Source organism: Anabrus simplex, chromosome 2 (genome assembly GCF_040414725.1).
Source record: "Anabrus simplex isolate iqAnaSimp1 chromosome 2, ASM4041472v1, whole genome shotgun sequence".
Classification (NCBI taxonomy): domain Eukaryota; kingdom Metazoa; phylum Arthropoda; class Insecta; order Orthoptera; family Tettigoniidae; genus Anabrus; species Anabrus simplex.
Window position 1 is genome coordinate 1,221,095,216 of NC_090266.1, and position 9,437 is coordinate 1,221,104,652.

General features: G+C 39.6%; 1 protein-coding gene across 3 annotated transcripts in view; it reads right to left on the reverse strand.

The window, feature by feature from the left end:
- Positions 1 to 8,473, reverse strand: part of Polr3D (RNA polymerase III subunit C53) — a 354,052-nt gene extending 345,579 nt beyond the window's left edge. For 2 of the 3 annotated variants that reach the window (XM_067142236.2, XM_067142234.2), the window contains exon 1: positions 7,878 to 7,973. The gene's annotated coding sequence lies outside the window, so the exon portion shown is untranslated. Of the gene's footprint in view, positions 1 to 7,877; positions 7,974 to 8,222 lie in introns of those variants that run through there. The other variant, XM_067142235.2, reaches the window with a different exon arrangement.
- Between the last annotated feature and the right edge of the window lie 964 nt (positions 8,474 to 9,437).

Genomic DNA, 9,437 nt, shown 5'->3' on the forward strand with positions numbered 1-9,437 from the left:
CTTCTTAACCCACTGCACGCCCCGAAATTTAGGCTTTTGCACATGTTTGTAAAACAACCCTCAAGAGGCATTATATTTTAATGAAACTAATGAATTTAACACAGTATGTTAACAAGATATCAAACAACTAGTTTAAGCACAAAAATTGTGAAACATCATTTTTAGTAATGTTTTTTGGTATGATAATCCTCAAAACAAGGTACAGGGCAACTAGTTTTGTTGCACTCCTTACAGTCCTTGTGTTCCTTTTCTCCCTTCTTGATGTGTGAGCACACACATGGCACACTCTTGAAGGTGGTCTTCTTCCTGGTTCATTTGGGGGGATAAGGGAAAGAAAATGTCGGTTGGATTATCCCCGCTAGGCGGACGACCACCAGAAATAGATGACGTCCTTGTAGGCCCTGCTTCAGTTAGCGAACAAACAACTTCCAGTCAAAACTATTTCAGTGACCTCTTGTCTCCTTTCAGAATCCTCTCAATAAAGAACCAATTCAGTATTATCACTTCCAAGAAATGGAAAAACAATTTCTTGTACCATTTGATTTTATTTACCTTTGTTCGCTTCGGACGTGGCGGCTGTAAGACCTCGTTCTCACTTTCATTTAAGTCTTCACCACTTGAATTATTTCCAGATATACCTCCTACATCATCTTCATCACTGTCTTCAAGTACTGAACAATCACTTTCATCATTCATAAGAATTTCACAAACTGTATCGTCGCTTGTAAGCAATTGGCGCAGCCAATTTCAACTGTTTGCAATTGACTTGCTAAAGCTGAAGACATTACAAGTCATTACTTTCATTTTTGGTCCGTATTGACAATTTATAAATTAAATGTGAAAGCTGAAGACATCCGCTTAAAAACATTTCATTTCCAGCGCTCCCCGTGGTAATAATAACCTAACAACTTCAGAAAATAGCCAACAGATGTCAGGAGCTATCCGTTTTTCAATCATTGTCCAAAAGACACACAGTTACAATGATATATCACTTCAAATTCCGACACACAATATATTGCGCCGTAACCACAGCGGCACTTACCGCTACATGCAATATATTGTGCCGTGACCTTCAAGGGGTTAAAGTCCAAGTGTTAATGTTGCTTGCAAAGGTTCAGAACAAATCCTTGAAAGTCTTATAGAATTGCGAGAAAGCTCTGCATACGGTGGATTGAGTGGATGAAATTCTCAGTCCATAGCGGAAACAAATGGAACTTGATGATGAGGGGGGAAAAAAAAAAGAAGATAGAGTTAACACAAAGTTCACGAAGAAAAAGAAGAGGGTAGAAAAACTAAGTGAGGAAACACTCACCTTGTGCGGCAGTGTGTGCCGCTTGACTGGTAGTGTGCAACTAGTATGTGTGTGTTGAGCAGGGAAGGAGGAGGAAGGAAGGGGAGGTGGGGTTAGTGAACCGGTTGTGCAGGGTGGCGTGAGGAGGGAAGTGAAAAGGGGGAAGGGGAGTAACTTAAGACGGAACCGAAAGATGAGGGAGTGATGGTAATTGCTTCGGCGAAGTTCCTTTAATTAAACTTACGAACGAATTTTGGTCAGCCACATTATTATTTCTGAGAAAAGTAATGAATAAATCAAATCGAATGTTGGATTTCTCCGAGATTTCGATGGGATTGTAATTGGCATTAAAATATTGATCTAGGTGTATGCAGTAGTTTTCCATTATATCGAATAAAGGACCCTTGTTTGCTATTTCAAGAATGTCCACATCCTGTGCAATATTGGTGTTTTTCATGGTGTTTCTCGACTAACAGCCGTGCAGCTTGAATTGGATTAGTTGTACTGTCTTCACAGATCCAGCTTCGTTACTGGTAAGCTTAATGCTCACGAATCCTACTGTCTAGAACACGCTCATTCATTCATTCATTCATAGCATGACAGACTGGGCAATAATTAGCAATGACAGGGAATTCCTTCCTTTTAAAAGATTGGTACTGTGATGCTCCATTGTCAGTCAGTCAGGGATCACTCCTCTCGAACGACCTGGTTGAAGAGCTGTGCTAACCATCTTGCTGCATCCCAACAGTGAGAATACACAAGTTCTGCTGAAAGAACATCTGGACTGGCAGCCTTTCCTGGCTTCATTTTCCTCAGAGCAGCTTTGACCTCTTTGACTACAATTTCTTTCTCAGGCCGTTGGACAGCTGAAGCAGTTAGGATTGGCACGTGGAGGAATTCTTCAGTCAAGATCTTCTAGAAAGAGTTTTGCCTGTATTCTCTCGCTTTTCTAAACTCTTCGCAATTTATAAGTCACCTAGCAAGTTACTGTTTTCATCACTGATGCCAAAGAATCTATGGCTGTCTTCCATTCTGCGACATCTTGTTCTTCACACGTAATGCGTTTAGCAAACAGATATGCAAACCGCACAGATTTTGTCGTCGCTTCGCTACCAGCTGAAGCAGTGTTTTGTCAGCACGAAGCCCATGGTACAATCTTGTAAAACCAATAACATTACTATTATTGTTTATATCATTAGAGCAAATTGAGGTTGTTTTTTGTTTTATGATATACATCTGTACTACTTTGTATCCAAAATACTAAACCAATTCTGTTCCTAGATCTATCCTATTTGTAAAAATATCCAATATAACAGATGTTAATTGGTTAAGGGCAGATTGTAGGGTGGAACTGCTCATTAGAGCAACCACAGCAAGCAATATGATTTTTGTTAGTCTTATAAATTTTGTGAACCATACTCATAGGAAAGGCACTATTTTGTGACAGAGGGAAGAACATGATTCTCAAATGATCCAAGGAGGACAAGAAGAATACAAGCACTAGTTTTTCAGTTACCTACAATCAAAGAAACCCAGACTTAACTACTAACAGTTGTTTAACTTATGATAAATTAAAACAATGAATTGCCACTGCTTGGGTACAAAATTCAATATTGGTTTTACATTGCACCAACACAGAAAGGTCTTATGGCGACAACGGGATAGGACAGGGTTAGGACTAGCAAAACGCGACCATGACCTTAATAATAGTACAGACCCCACATATGCCAGTTGTGAAAATGGAAAACCATGAAAACATATTTTCAGGGCTGCCGAGGGTTGGGTTTGATCCTTCGACCTCCCAAACGCTCAGGTACAAACCAGAGAGGACAGAAGGTTATGCGAGGTTTATATGCAGATTCCATTTCCATAACATTATCAAGGAATAGCCTGAATCTTGCAGGAATATTTTTCTTCATTGTATTTTTACAACGACAAGATTCATAATTAACATGAACCGAAACCACTAAAAGAGTTCCACCAGAAGGTTTCCTCAATATCATAAGCAGCTTGCCTCTCACAGATCATTCAATGTGAACTTGCAACATAATACTAGGAAAAAAATGAAGGAGTACTGGTCAAAGAAGAAAGCTGCTAGAGATAAGAACCACGTGGTCCATAGCAGGCCCAAATGGAACTAAAAAAATAATAATATCCCAAGCATCTAATTTAAAATACCTGGGAGAAGTCATTCAACCTTCAGGACTGAATTGTGAAAGAAAGAAAGGATCTACAAACTACAAAGAGCACACAGGCTCGCCTGGAGCAGATAATTAAAATCCTTATCCTGAAATGCAATATTAAGGCATTACAACAACGTAATCAAGCCTGAAGCACTATGTGCATCTGAAACACTGATCAATTGGAGCAGATGTAGGAAAGGAAGAAAGAAAAATCTTAAGAATTTTTTTGGACCAGTCTGTACAGGGGAAAATTGGATAAAGAAAGCTCACAATTTATACCAACACTCAGAAAAAATCTCAGATACATTTATGAAAAGAAGTTAGAAATTTTATGGACTTATTCTCAGAATGAGTAATCAGAGAATGACCAAAAGAATTCTGAACCTTGCCCTATCAATGAAAGTAAACAACAACTGGCTGCGAGGTTGGAAAAAATTTCAGAAAATAAGCATCACAGATGACACTGTATTAGACAGATCTAAGTTCAGAAAATTAGTCTACAATCACTGCTTTACACACCAAGAAAAGCCACAGCAAGAAGAGATTTTGGGAGAAGAAAAAGACAATGACATCAGCTAAACGAGTCCAATCACACTCCTCATTCGGGCATAACGAAGAAAGAAAGAAAATAATAACAGAGCAGACACAGTATCCGCACATGTTAACGTGCTACGGCTATGGAGCCAAGCTCTGTATTCAGGAGATGCGTGAGTTTGCCCCACCACCAGCTGGCCAAAGAATGGTTTCCCTTTTCCATTTCCAGGCAAATGCCAGGGTAGTTCCAACCCATAAGCCAGAGCCAATTCTTTCCACCTCTTTACCAAATTTCATTCATGAACACTGATCTTCTTTAGCTCCTCAAATGAGGTTGGCATCAGGAAGGGCACCCAGCTGTATAAACATCCCAATACGAATAAAAGGGACCAAGAAAAACTAGAAATAATAGTAGTAGTGGTGGTGTATGGCTTCTGGAGTGGCCTGGTGCAGGGCTTTCAAATAGAGACCTATAGGCAACCAATATGTCTAACTAACCAGCTAACCTGTGATGAATACTAGTGCTGAAGATGGCATACATATTCAGTCCCCGAGCCAGAGGAATGATTTAAGGTTCAAATCTCTGGCATGGATGGGAATCAAACCCAAGATCCCTTTGAGCAAAGGCCAGTGACATGGTTAGGTCAAGCAATGACCTTTAAACGTATTACCCTCAGTGTCAAAATAACTGATATTGGCAGTTAGTTCACTGTTTGTGACAAAATTACAGATAGTAACGGGTTAGGTTCTGTTCATCAGAAAGCATGGTATGCGAGGAAAACTATAAGCTGCAACAATCATGATTACCATGGCACTAACCCATTTACTACTAAAACACACGCTGAACAAGGTTGTTATGGGCAATACTAATGTGTGTGGGTGAGGTTACCAGCCTTTGTCTTTTCATGTCACTTCATTAGCTAGATTCATTGTCCGACTCGTTGGCTGAATGGTCAGCGTACTGGCCTTCGGTTCAGAGGATCCCGGGTCGGGGATTTTAACCTTCATTGGTTAATTGCAATGGCCCGGGGGCTGGGCGTTTGTGCTGTCCGCAACATCCTGCAACTCACACACCACACATAACACTACCCTCCACCACAATAACACGGTTACCTACACACCCTCATCGGAGGGTCTGCCTTAAAGGGCTGCACCCTGCTGGAGATAGCCACACAAAATTATTATAGCTAGATTCATTCAAAATGACCATTAAATCTGATGGTTGATTTTTCTGAAGAGTTGTTACCTTATATCTTGTATGCTGTGGAAATATTCAGCGTGATTTTTTTGCCAGTTTCACAGTTCTAGTGAAAGTTTCTTGTATTGTACTGCCCCGGTTTTATCTTAATTCCATGTATTTCCCCTTCTGCTGATTCCAACTACAGTATTTATTTACATTCTTTTTCTTTTTTCATAGGGGATGAAGCCATCAGTTTTCCTGACCTGTGTGAACCGATGATCCTGAAATCAACACCCAGAACATCAAACAGTTCTGGATATAATTGAAAACCAATGTTCTGAGAGAAAGATAGGAGAAGGAAGATTTACATCCTTTGAGTTCTTGTATATTTAGAACAAGTGCAGTGGTGAAGTGGCTAGCAAGGGAGTAGGCAGCAGCAGATAACAGCGAGGTGACAGAAAGAACGAATAGCTGTTGCTGCACCCACTCCTCCAATCTGGGCAACTTATGGTCATACAGAGAGTATCGGAAAACATTTATCTAACAAGGAAGTTACAACTAATCAAATTAAAAGCTGCACTCTTGACATCTTGCCATGCTTGACAAATCCTCCAAACTAATGATGATGATGATGATAATAATAATAATAATAATAATAATAATAATAATAATAATAATAATAATAATAAATGTATATTATGTTATTGGCTGTACATCCCGTTAACTGCTTTTACGGTTTTTGAGGTGCCGGAATTTAGTCCCACAGGAGTTCTTTTATGTGCCAGTAAATCTACCGACATGAGGCTGATGTATTTGAGCACCTTTAAATACCACCAGACTGAGCCAGGATCGAACCTGCCATGTTGGGGTGAGAAGGCCAGCACCTCAACTGACCGAGCCACCCAGCCCGTCCCTCCAAAATAACAATACAAAGTAAGCTATAAGAATTTTGCGTATTTCTACCAAAGGAGCAAAAATTTACATTACTGTTCTGATGTTACTGATCTCTTCCTTAATTAGATCAATGGCATGTTTTATTATACTGCTCAGCAATAAATCTCACAGCTGCCCAACAGCACAACAGGTAAAATTCCTCTTCCAATCCTGTAGCTCATTCTGCTTATTTCAAAGGGTGAAAGAAAAAGAAAGAAGAAGCTAGTTGCTCTTGGGAAAGAGCAACTATGAGTGGAATACATGTGGATGTTTTTCGAATCTGGATTTTTCCCAAGGTTTTACAAAACTAGAAATACCAGGGCAGATTTGGGCATTACACCAGGAAAGAATGGCCACCAGGGAGAAAATCAATTCCAAACTTACACAATGCAATAAATGAACCCCTTGTATCCAGAGAGAAGATTTTGTTACCACTCCTCATCATCGAACTTGGGCTCACTAAACTTATTGTGAAGTGTTTGCATGATAACTCTAAAGCTCTACATCTTCCTAAGTAATCTGAAGCAAATGTAAAAGCCAGGATTTTTACCAGGCCTCAAATTAAAGTGATACTACAATCTAAAGAAACTGCAGAGGCAATGACTCTTGATACATGCAATGCTTGGGAAGCATTTAGAAAACTTGTGACAATTCAGCAAGAATTCCATGGACTTGGTAGGTGTGATATTTACCAACTGATAAACCCAACTTAGCTCACTGGAGCAACACTGGCAGCCAGGAATGAGTTAGATGGAAAATGTTAATGTCCAATAACAGACCAACTATACTGGTATTATTACTTACCTCGATTATACTGTATTTCCTGATGCAGCATGATAGAGTGCTTGAGTGCATGTCAGTCAAAAAGAACAATTTGTATCCTCATTCTAACTTCTTTAGGCAAGATCTAAGAGATGTAAGCTTGGAAAATTTTCCGTATGTAATGTATTCACCCTGTACAGCATAACATTTTGTTGTTGTTGCCTGTTTCATGTCAAACTGATGCAGACAGGTCTTATGGTGACGATTGAATAGGACAGGGCTAGGACTGGGAAGTGATTGTGGCCTTAATTAAGGAACAGCTACGGTATTTGTCTGGTTTGAAAGTGGGAAAGCATGGAAAACCATCTTAAGGGCTACTGACAGTAGAGATCGAACCCAATATCTCTCGAATACAAGCTCACAGTCACGACACCCAAGCCGCACAGCCACCTCCCTTGATTAGAGCCATTTTTCACCCTAGGTTTTCTGAAGTTGCCCAGTGGATTACTCACTATGGAAATCGAATTATTATCTCTTCTGGAAACCTACACTATCTGATCAAAAGTATCCAGACACCATTGCACACTGGTAAACAACCAAAAGTGACACTTCTAACAGTATGAAAGGAGGCAGGAAGGTTTGTATTGTTCGGTGCAACTACAGAACAGCAACAAGGGTAGGTCAAGTGAGCTTAGTGACTTCCAACGTGGGGTAATATTTGGGTGCCATATAAATAAGACATGTGTAGCGGACATTTCTAACCTTAAGAAGGTACATAAAAAGACTGTCAAGTGATGCAACTGTTAAGTGCAGTCGGCTTCATTTACCGACACCCAAGAGAGCAATGATGGTTATGCGAACGAACACGATCCATGAAATGTAACTGTAATATTTGTCCCAAATGGAAAATAATAGTTACTTTTACTCAAATAAAGTGTAAAATCTGCAGTAAATCAAGGAATACCGTCGTTACCACAGAAATATGTATACGTACTCAACGGGCTGTAAACAGTACACCCCTTCCGCTGATCGTATCACAAAGTTCTGTTCTAACACCTGCAGCTCCTGTCCAGCTCTGCTTCAGCCAGAGACAATAGTTCCAGCTGTGTTTATACAGGGTTGCCACCGGGGAAAAAAAATTCGTACTAAATTTTCCCGTGAAAAGGTACTAGTTACGACAACGTTGTCAGCTGAGTTTGGCTGGTGTATGGTGTGGTTTTACTGCATTTGGTTTTTACTTTCATTACTGAAATTATTTAAAGATCGTGTAACAGGTTGTGGTTGAAGTTCAGAATACTCACGTCGGCTGTTGATCATGGCATTTGCAGTAAAATCATACCTGTTTCTCGTCGTGTTGGCGTTAATTCACAATGATGATTGGTGTCTGAAGAAATCTGATTGCGAAGCAGTTGTTATGGAGCTTGAAATAGACACTGAGAAATTAATAACTTTAATGTCTGAAATACCAGCGATCTCTCGTTTGGGAAAGTGTGATTTCATTTAGACCCGTTATTGAGAAAGTAGCAGAGAATATATAATAGGAAAAGGTTTATGTGGCAGAACCTTGGGCACAACGGTACGCCATTCTCTGCTCGAGTGGTACCTCGCAGAGGCTCAAAGGAGTTCGAATATCAGGCTGAAGGTCAGGAGTGGAATATATTTAACGTTAAACTAATCTGATATCTATATTTGTCCTAAGAGAGGTTTTCAGCGTAACAGTGACTTTTCATTCATGTGTTTTATACATACAGTGGTACGTAAATATCCCAAAATAACTAACAACTGTTAGTGTTATCATAGTGTTCAGTGTTGTATATAGTAATTATAACCTGGGAATATAAATATAAATGTGCAAGACCAGTGTGAAATTTGTGATTGGTACATGTGATACTGACGTACTCAATGTCCTAAAATTTAATGTGATCTGTGATTATCCATCGATCTAACCGTGTGTTTCATCTGATAAAGTGATAATTTGGTAACTACAAGGGAGTTACACCTTATTCAAGTGTTCAGTTTTGTAGATACAGGGATAAAATAATATAAGGCAGTATTTTATTTTATTTATTTGTGATAAGTGCGTACGACTTAGTGCGAATACCCTTACATCACAGAAAACCAATTTAAAACTGCGTGAGCCATTGTTGATTTGAACAAGTATATCGATAGTGACGGTTTACTATTTGAAATCACGGCCTACCAGATCGAAGGAAAGACGATCGAAGTGCTCTAAAGGCAGGTCTCCATTTAAAGGCCGGTCTCCACTGATTAACATTTAACATCAACATGTTAAATTTAACATGTTACAATTGACATGTATATTGTGATTGTGTCTTCCAATTGACTTTGCATGTTAACTCAGAATGTTGAAGTTAACACTTTTAACATGTTGGCGTGTTTTCCACTCCAAGTGGAAAACATGTCAAGTCAATTCGTTGTTCGGGAGATGTTGGCACAGCTTCGGCAACTTCCTTTCCGTTTCCATGTCAACAGATAGCCAAACGATGCAAACGACGTGCTTCTCGTGAAGTAGGATTATAGTTACAACACTCCG